An 8816-nucleotide genomic window follows, 5' to 3' on the forward strand; every position below is an offset into this window, starting at 1 on the left:
TTTCTCATGATTTGGTTGGGTCTAATTGTGCTGTTGTCCTGGGGCTCTGTGGGGTGTGTTTGTGTTTGTGAACAGAGCCCTAGGACCAGCTTGCTTAGGGGACTCTTCTCCAGGTTCATCTCTCTGTAGGTGATGGCTTTGTTATGAAAGGTTTGGGAATCGCTTCCTTTTAGGTGGTTGTAGAATTTAACGGCTCTGTTCTGGATTTTGATAATTAGTGGGTATCGGCCTAATTCTGCTCTGCATGCATTATTTGGTGTTCTACGTTGTACACGGAGGATATTTTTGCAGAATTCTGCATGCAGAGTCTCAATTTGGTGTTTGCCCCATTTTGTGAAATCTTGGTTGGTGAGCGGACCCCAGACCTCACAACCATAAAGGGCAATGGGCTCTATGACTGATTCAAGTATTTTTAGCCAGATCCTAATTGGTATGTTGAAATTTATGTTCCTTTTGATGGCATAGAATGCCCTTCTTGCCTTGTCTCTCAGATCGTTCACAGCTTTGTGGAAGTTACCTGTGGTGCTGATGTTTAGGCCGAGGTATGTATAGTTTTTTGTGTGCTCTAGGGCAACGGTGTCTAGATGGAATTTGTGGTCCTGGCGACTGGACCTTTTTTGGAACACCATTATTTTGGTCTTACTGAGATTTACTGTCAGGGCCCAGGTCTGACAGAATCTGTGCAGAAGATCTAGGTGCTGCTGTAGGCCCTCCTTGGTTGGTGACAGAAGCACCAGATCATCAGCAAACAGTAGACATTTGACTTCGGATTCTAGTAGGGTGAGACCGGGTGCTGCAGACTGTTCTAGTGCCCGCGCCAATTCGTTGATATATATGTTGAAGAGGGTGGGGCTTAAGCTGCATCCCTGTCTCACCCCACGACCCTGTGTGAAGAAATGTGTGTGTTTTTTGCCAATTTTAACCGCACACTTGTTGTTTGTGTACATGGATTTTATAATGTCGTATGTTTTACCCCCAACACCACTTTCCATCAATTTGTATAGCAGACCCTCATGCCAAATTGAGTCGAAGGTTTTTTTGAAATCAACAAAGCATGAGAAGACTTTGCCTTTGTTTTGGTTTGTTTGGTTGTCAATTAGGGTGTGTAGGGTGAATACATGGTCTGTTGTACGGTAATTTGGTAAAAAGCCAATTTGACATTTGCTCAGTACATTGTGTTCATTGAGGAAATGTACGAGTCTGCTGTTAATGATAATGCAGAGTATTTTACCAAGGTTACTGTTGACGCATATTCCACGGTAGTTATTGGGGTCAAATTTGTCTCCACTTTTGTGGATTGGGGTGATCAGTCCTTGGTTCCAAATATTGGGGAAGATGCCAGAGCTAAGGACGATGTTAAAGAGTTTTAGTATAGCCAATTGGAATTTGTTGTCTGTATATTTGATCATTTCATTAAGGATACCATCAACACCACAGGCCTTTTTGGGTTGGAGGGTTTTTATTTTGTCCTGTAACTCATTCAAGGTAATTGGAGAATCCAGTGGGTTCTGGTAGTCTTTAATAGTTGATTCTAGGATTTGTATTTGATCATGTATATGTTTTTGTCCTTTATTCTTTGTTATAGAGCCAAAAAGATTGGAGAAGTGGGCCCATACATCTCCATTTTGGATAGATAATTCTTCGTGTTGTTGTTTGTTTAGTGTTTTCCAATTTTCCCAGAATTGGTTAGAGTCTATGGATTCTTCAATTACATTGAGCTGATTTCTGACATGCTGTTCCTTCTTTTTCCGTAGTGTATTTCTGTATTGTTTTAGTGATTCACCATCGTGAAGGCGTAGACTCAGGTTTTCCGGGTCTCTATGTTTTTGGTTGGACAGGTTTCTCAATTTATTTCTTAGATTTTTGCATTCTTCATCAAACCATTTGTCATTGTTGTTCATTTTCTTCGGTTTTCTATTTGAGATTTTTAGATTTGATAGGGAAGCTGAGAGGTCAAATATACTGTTAAGATTTTCTACTGCCAAGTTTACACCTTCACTATTGCAGTGGAACGTTTTACCCAGGAAGTTGTCTAAAAGGGATTGGATTTGCTGTTGCCTAATTGTTTTTTGGTAGGTTTCCAAACTGCATTCCTTCCATCTATAGCATTTCTTAATGTTACTCAGTTCCTTTGGCTTTGATGCCTCATGATTGAGTTTTGCTCTGTTCAAGTAGACTGTAATTTTGCTGTGATCTGATAGGGGTGTCAGTGGGCTGACTGCTCTCTCTCTCTCTCTCTCTCTCTCTCTCTATATATATATATATATATCTCTCCTGCTCTCTCTCTCTCCCATCCCCCCTCTCTACATCTCTCTCCCACTCCCCCCCCTCTCTCTCCCACCACCCATCTCTCTTTATCCCCCCTGCAATCTCTCTCTGATGACTTGCAAGTTTACTGCCTGCTATGTTTTCATGATGATCCTGCTGACTTCCAGCACAGTATTTGTGTGAAGTGGTATGTGAAACATGCTCGCCACACAGAGCACAGATGGGGCTATGCTTCACTGACTCACAGCGGGAAGAGACAGAGTGGGTGTGTGCTTGTGTGTGTGTGTGTGTGCATCTGTGTGTGCATGTGTGTGTGCATGTGTGTGTGTGTGTGTGTGTGTGTGTGTGTGTGCGTGCGTGCGTGCGTGCGTGCGTGCGTGCGTGCGTGCGTGCGTGCGTGCGTGCGTGCGTGCGTGTGTGTGTGTGTGCATGAGTACATGCCAGCCCACCTCAGGCTCTCTGTGTTCGTTCACGCCCATTAGTACTCTCCCCAGCTTGTCCAAGGGCAGATGTTTCTGCCTAATTAGAGAAAGGCCAGAATTCCGGTGGAAGATGTGCTCCTCTGGGGATTGGCTGCTGTGACCAACACGTCAGTTCAAGGTTGTTAACACACAACTGATGACCAAAATAGAGCGGCCAACGAGAAATCTGGACCAGAAGCAAGCCGCTCTCTATGGCACCACCCAACAAGGCGCGGGACATTAGACTTTGCCTCGCCGCATTAGTCCACGGCCAAGGAGAAAGCTATTGATTTTGCCAGCTTGTTCGGACACAGAGACGCTCCTCCTGATGGTCCGGCTTGCTGGTTTGGAGCCATGTGCAGGGGATTCTTACAACCAAAAAACTTTCTGCCCGAAAGAATCCGAGCTTACTATGTAGCCTAGACTACATAGTAAGCCGATTCATTACCTCCAGTGGCAAGAACAAGTATGTGAACCCTTTGGAATGACCTGGATTTCTGCATAAATTGGTCATAAAATTTGATCCGATCTTCATCTAAGTCACAACAATAGTCAAACACAGTCTGCTTAAACTAATAACACAAAAAAAATATGTTTTCATGTCTCTATTGAACACACCGTGTAAACATTCACAGTGCAGGGTGGAAATAGTATGTGAACGCTTGGATTTAAAATAACTGGTTGACCCTCCTTTGGCAGCAATAACCTCAACCAAATGTTTTCTGTAGTTGCGGATCAGACCTGCACAACGGTCAGGAGGAATTTTGGACCATTCCTCTTTACAAAACTGTTTCAGTTCAGCAATATTCTTAGGATGTCTGGTGTGAACCGCTCTCGAGGTCATGGCACAGCATTTTAAATCAGGTTGAGGTCAGGACACTGACTGGTCCACTCCAGAAGGTGTATTTTCTTCTGTTGAAGCCATTCTGTTGTTGATTTATTTCTGTGTTTTGGGTCGTTGTTGTGGTGCATCACCCAACTTCTGTTGACCTTCAATTGGCGGACAGATAGCCTAACATTCTCCTGAAAAATGTCTTGATAAAAGTAATTTTTATGTCGTTGATAGCAAGCTGTCCAGGCCTTGATGCAGCAAGCATCCCCAAACCATGATTCACCCTCCACCATACTTTAAGGTTGGGATGAGGTTTTGATGTTGGTGAGCTGTGCCTTTTTTCTCCACACATAGTGTTGTGTGTTCCTTCCAAACAACTGAGCTGTAGTTTTATCTGTCCACAGAATATTTTGCCAGAAGCGCTGTGGAACATCCAGGTGCTCTTTTGCGTACTTCAGACGTGCAGCAATGTTTTTCTTGGACAGCAGTGGCTTCTTCCGTGGTGTCCTCCCATGAACACCATTCTTGTTTAGTGTTTTACATATCGTAGACTCGTCAACAGAGCTGTTAGCATGTTCCAGAGATTTCTGCAAGTCTTTAGCCGACACTCTAGGATTCTTCTTAACCTCTGCACTGTGCTCTTGCAGTCATCTTTGCAGGACGGCCACTCCTAGTGTCACGCCCTGACCATAGTTTGCTTTGTATGTTTTATGTTTTGGTTGGTCAGGGTGTGATCTGTGTGGGCATTCTATGTTGTATGTCTGGTTTGTATATTTCTATGTGTTTGGCCTGATATGGTTCTCAATCAGAGACAGGTGTTTTGCGTTGTCTCTGATTGGGAACCATATTTAGGTAGCCTGTTTTGTATTGTGGGTTGTGTGTTATTGTCTATGTTATGTTGCATGTTAGCACATTGTTTATATAGCGGTCACGTTCGTCTTATTTGTTTTGTTTTGTAAGTTTGTTTAAGTGTTCTTCATTAAAGATAGAAGAATGTATTCAAACCACCCTGCGCTTTGGTCCACTTCTTACGATGATCGTGACACCTAGGGAGAGTAGCAACAGTGCTAGACTTTCTCCATTTATAGACAATGTATCTTACCGTGGACTGATGAACTTCACGGCTTTTAGAGATACTTTTGTAACCCTTTCCAGCTTTATGCAAGTCAACAATTTTTAATCTTAGGTCTTCTGGGATCTCTTTTGTTTGAGGCATGGTTCACATCAGGCAATGCTTCTTGTGGATAGCAAACTCAAATATTGTGTTTTTTATAGGGCAGGGCAGCTCTAACCAACATCTCCAATCTCGTCTCATTGATTGGACTCCAGGTTAGCTGACTCCTGACTCCAATTAGCTTTTGGAAAAGTAATTAGCCTAGGGGTTCACATTTCCTACCTACACTGTGAATGTTTAAAGGATTTATTCAATATAGAAAAGAAAAACACAATAATTTGTGTGTTATTAGTGTGTTTGTCTATTGTTGTGACTAAGATGAAGATCAGATCAATTTTTTTGACTAATTTATGCAGAAATCCAGGTAATTCCAAAGGGTTCACATACTTTTTCTTGCCACTGTAACCAAGGATAAACTCAGCCTAAGGTTAAAAGGCTTGAAGCACGGCTCTCATTAAGACACCAGTGAGGCTTGCCTTGCCTTGCTCTGCGCTAGGAAAGCAGAGGGCTTAAGTGAGTGAGTGAGTCCTGCACGGTGATTCTTTTTATCTGACTGACAGCTAGCTAGGTAACTGGCGTTGTGTCTCATAGATCAAAGCATCTGTGATTAGACTGTGAGAGATAGAGCTCCTCATCCACCATCAGTATCACCCTTAAATCAGACACACGGTGCTGTATCTGTTCCAGAACCCTGGGAAACAGGATATATCTGTTCCAGAACCGTGGGAACCTGGATATATGTGTTCCAGAACACTGGGAATCTGGATATATCTGTTCCAGAACCCTGGGAACCTGGATATATCTGTTCCAGAACCCTGGGAACCTGGATATATCTGTTCCAGAACCCTGGGAACCTGGACTCTCCATTGAGAAACGATAAGTTCTCCTCCCCAATAAAGAATTTCCCATGGCACCTTGAGATGTTGGGGAAGATGAGCGGCAGTGATCTGTTGAGGCCATACCCCTATCGTGTATGAAGGGAGGTTATCAGCGAAATTGGTCCTCCATGGAAAATTAGCTGTGTACTTCCAATTTCACGCCTGATTTCAAATGAATTCAGGCCAAAAGCAATGGCGCTCGCAAAAAAAGTACGAGAACAAAAACAAGCTAATCTATTGTCTATTATTTTTAGATTCATCAGATCAATGTTATTTGCATGAGAGGAGAATCGTTCAGCCATTAGTCGTGCTGTATGAGGTTACTGGTAATGACACAACACAGAGTGATCTGAATGGAGGGGGGACAACGTACCTGAGACTAGCTGCTTTTGCATAGCTCTGATTATTGTTACTATCTCACATGCTCCACCTGCATGTCTGCTCTCTGGCAGGGAGAGCATGAACACCATGAAGTGCCAGTAGTCATCTAGCAGACTGGTGATAGAGACGATGATCACAATTACACCACACCCATGGAGATTGCAGGAAAACAGGGCTAGGCTAAGTTTAGCTAGACCACTCACCCACTGGAGACAGAAGGCCTTGGCATACACCTTTATTGTCCCAATTGGGAGATGTGTAGTTGCTGTCAGGGTAAACAACAATAAGCACCATAGCCACCATAAAACAGCTGATAGAGTCCCTTCAGGAAGTATTATCTGGCATTACTCATCTCATATGTATATAATGTTTTCTATACTATTCTACGGTATCTCATTCACTTAATAATGTTTACATATCTTGCATTACTCATCTCGTATGTATATACTGTATTATATACTATTCTACTGTACCTTAGTCCGTTCCACTCTGACATTGATCGTTTTTTAATGAAAAGCAAATTTTTGGTCCATTAAAATAACATCAAATTGATCAGAAATACAGTGTAGACATTGTTAATGTTGTAAATGACACAGCTGAAAACTGTTGTTCTGATTAAAAAAGCAAAAAAACGGTCCTTCTTTAGACTAGTTGAGTATCTGGAGCATCAACATTTGTGGGTTCGATTACAGGCTCAAAATGGCCAAAAACAAAGACTTTCTTCTGAAACTCGTCAGTCTATTCTTGTTCTGAGAAAAGAAGGCAATTCCATGCGAGAAATTGCCAAGAAACTGAAGATCTCGTACAACGCTGTGTACTACTCCCTTCACATAACAGCGCAAACTGGCTCTAACCAGAATAGAAAGAGTGGGAGGCCCCGGGGGCACAACTGAGCAAGAGGACAAGTACATTAGAGTGTCTAGTTTGAGAAACAGATGCCTCACAAGTTCTCAACTGGCAGCTTCATTAAATAGTACCCACAAAACACAAGTCTCAACGTCAACACTGAAGAGGTGACTCTGGGATACTGGCCTTCTAGGCAGAGTTCCTCTGTCCAGTGTGTTCTTTTGCCCATCTTAATCTTTTCTTTTTATTGGCCAGTCTGACATATGGCTTTTTCTTTGCAACTCTGCCTAGAGTTGCAGCCTGAATTTAAAATGTATTAATTTGAGATGTTCTGTCACTGGCCTACACACAATACCCCATAATGCCAAAGTGGTATTATGTTTTTTTTTTTTACATTTTTACAAATTGATAACAAATGACAAGCTGAAATGTCTTCAGTCAATTAGTATAAATCTGCTTAACAAGTCACATAATATGTTGCATGGACTATCTCATCTCTGTATCCCACACATACAATTATCTGTAAGGTCCCTCAGTCGAGCAGTCAATTTTCAACACAGATTCAACCACAAAGACCACAGAGATTTTCCAATGCCTCACAAAAGGGCACCTTTTGGTAGATGGGTAAAAAAAAAAAAAACAGACATTTAATATCCCTTTGAGCATGGCAACCTGGTTCAGTCTGCTTTCCACCAGACACTAGGAGAGTTAAAGACAATGAATGTTCCTGAGTGGCAGAGTTACAGTTTTGTCTTAAATCTACTTGAAAATCTATGGAAAGACCTGAAAATGCTTGTCTAGCAATGATCAATAACTAATTTGACAGAGCTTGAAGAATTTGGAAAAGAATAATGAGCAAATGTTGCACAATTCAGTTTCAATAAACTAGCAAAAATGTCTAAAAACATGTTTTCACTTTTTCATTATGGGGTATTGTGTGTAGATGGATGAGACATAAATTCAGGCTGTAACACAACAACATGTGGAATAATGTGGAATAAGTCAAAAGGCACTGTATACACAAAAATAAATAGAACGGGGTTGGTTATTCCTAAATCAAAACATGAAAAGATTGGCTTTTATTTTACTATTTTCTTCTCCTGCATGGCTACTTTATGACATCATAAACATATTATACACAACATCTTATCTAAATGTTTTGAGGGGGGGCATGGCTACTTTATGACATCATAAACATCATATTATACACAACATCTTATCTAAATGTTTTGAGGGGGGGCATGGCTACTTTATGACATCATAAACATCATATTATACACAACATCTTATCTAAATGTTTTGAGGGGGGGCATGGCTACTTTATGACATCATAAACATCATATTATACACAACATCTTATCTAAATGTTTTTTTGTGGGGGGAGTTCATAAATGTTGGGTTGTTTGTGATTATTGGTGCAATTTAACTTTATTATGTTACTTAGCTTGATGAACCCGTGCGAGAATGCGAGGATTACATTTCAGACTTGAATTGCCCTAATGAACCCCTCCATTCATTATAATCCATATAATAATTCAAATGTATTGTTGCTGCAGGATTATTTTCCTTCTGTAGCAAACTGGCTCAAATTAAGATCCTACATCTGTAGGTTCAAGACAACAATGTCACCTAATTAATTTATGAATAAGCTACTTTCTATGCTCTTCAGTCTGAGTTAAAGTCATGCTATCAGTCTGTTGGGTTGTTTGGGATTATTCATGCATTTTAGCAGTCCCCATTTGTATGTTACTAGTGCACTTTTTTAATCAAAGATGATATTGCAACTTTCAACAAGTTTCAGTGTGACAGATTCATGTAGAGTACACAAATGCCATGGGATAAATAAACAGCAATTTTGTACAATGGGCATTGCCTAGGCAATTCAATCCACAGGCTATATAAAATAACACAGTACTTCAGTTTGGAGTAACACTTCATCTCTGCACACTTCCTAACCAGGGAATAGTGTGTTCCAC

Source organism: Salvelinus namaycush, chromosome 1 (genome assembly GCF_016432855.1).
Source record: "Salvelinus namaycush isolate Seneca chromosome 1, SaNama_1.0, whole genome shotgun sequence".
Lineage (NCBI taxonomy): Eukaryota > Metazoa > Chordata > Actinopteri > Salmoniformes > Salmonidae > Salvelinus > Salvelinus namaycush.